At 57.5% G+C, this 1,296-nt stretch overlaps 1 pseudogene across 1 annotated transcript; it reads left to right on the top strand.

The window, feature by feature from the left end:
• The first annotated feature begins 757 nt into the window (after positions 1 to 757).
• Positions 758 to 1,290, top strand: LOC105504912 (annotated as a pseudogene). The gene is made up of 2 exons (XR_001000671.1): positions 758 to 803; positions 854 to 1,290. The product of XR_001000671.1 is annotated as a ras-related protein Rab-4B pseudogene (transcript).
• Positions 1,291 to 1,296: the final 6 nt, after the last annotated feature.

Here is a 1,296-nt window from a genome sequence, read left to right as displayed (position 1 = left end):
TGTGTTTTTGTTTTGTTTTGTGTCTCTCTGATGTCATTTAACATGCTGACCCTTTCTCCATATTCCTGTGCACTAGATATTAAGGAAATGGGTAATTGAACTCTGGTCCTGCAGATAGATGCGCAATAGTAACACACTTATGCAGTGTGTGACTGTGTTGTGTGTATGTGTGTGTCTATTCACAGGGTGACATTCACAGACATCTGGAGGCTTAGAGATTATTGAAAAAGGAAAGGAAAAAAGGGCGGAAGTGGCGGTGCCGGGCCCGGGGAGTAGGAAGAAGCCGGAGCTGTAGCCGGAGTGGAAAGGCCGGGCGCGGTGGCTCAAGCCTGTAATCCCAGCACTTTGGGAGGCCGAGACGGGCGGATCACGAGGTCAGGAGATCGAGACCATCCTGGCTAACATGGTGAAACCCCGTCTCTACTAAAAAATACAAAAAACTAGCCGGGCGACGTGGCGGGCGCCTGTAGTCCCAGCTGCTTGGGAGGCTGAGGCAGGAGAATGGCGTAAACCCGGGAGGCGGAGCTTGCAGTGAGCTGAGACCCGGCCACTGCACTCCAGCCTGGGCGGCAGAGCGAGACTCTGTCTCAAAAAAAAAAAAAAAAAGAAAGAAAAAGGAAAAAAGGGCGGAAGCGGCGGTGCCGGGCCCGGGGAGTAGGAAGAAGCCGGGGCTGTAGCCGGAGTGGAGCGGCTGCCAGCCGAGGAGCAGGCGCGGCCGCGGCGCCATATTGCGGCCCTCAGCGGCCGCGACCGAGTCATGGCCGAAACCTACGACTTCCTCTTCAAATTCCTGGTGATTGGCAGTGCAGGAACTGGCAAATCATGTCTCCTTCATCGGTTCATTGAAAATAAGCGTCGGTGACGCGGAGTTATTACCGAGGGGCGGCTGGAGCCCTGCTGGTGGACGACATCACCAGCCGGGAGACGTACAACTCACTGGCTGCCTGGCTGACGGATGCCCGCACCCTGGCCAGCCCCAACATCGTGGTCATCCTCTGTGGCAACAAGAAGGACCTGGACCCTGAGCGGGAGGTCACCTTCCTGGAGGCCTCCCGCTTTGCCCAGGAGAATGAGCTGATATTTCTGGAGACCAGCGCTCTCACAGGTGAGAACGTGGAAGAGGCGTTCCTCAAGTGTGCCCGCACCATCCTCACCAAGATTGACTCAGGTGAGCTAGACCCCGAGAGGATGGGATCCGGCCTTCAGTACGGGGATGCGTCCCTCCGCCAGCTTCGGCAGCCTCGGAGTGCCCAGGCCGTGGCCCCTCAGCCGTGTGGCTGCTGAGCCTTGCGGAGC

The sequence above is a fragment of the Colobus angolensis genome, unplaced genomic scaffold (assembly GCF_000951035.1).
Source record: "Colobus angolensis palliatus isolate OR3802 unplaced genomic scaffold, Cang.pa_1.0 Scaffold96, whole genome shotgun sequence".
NCBI lineage: Eukaryota > Metazoa > Chordata > Mammalia > Primates > Cercopithecidae > Colobus > Colobus angolensis.
The sequence above is the reverse complement of the archived record's forward strand: the minus strand, read 5'-3'. Positions and strand labels throughout refer to the sequence as shown.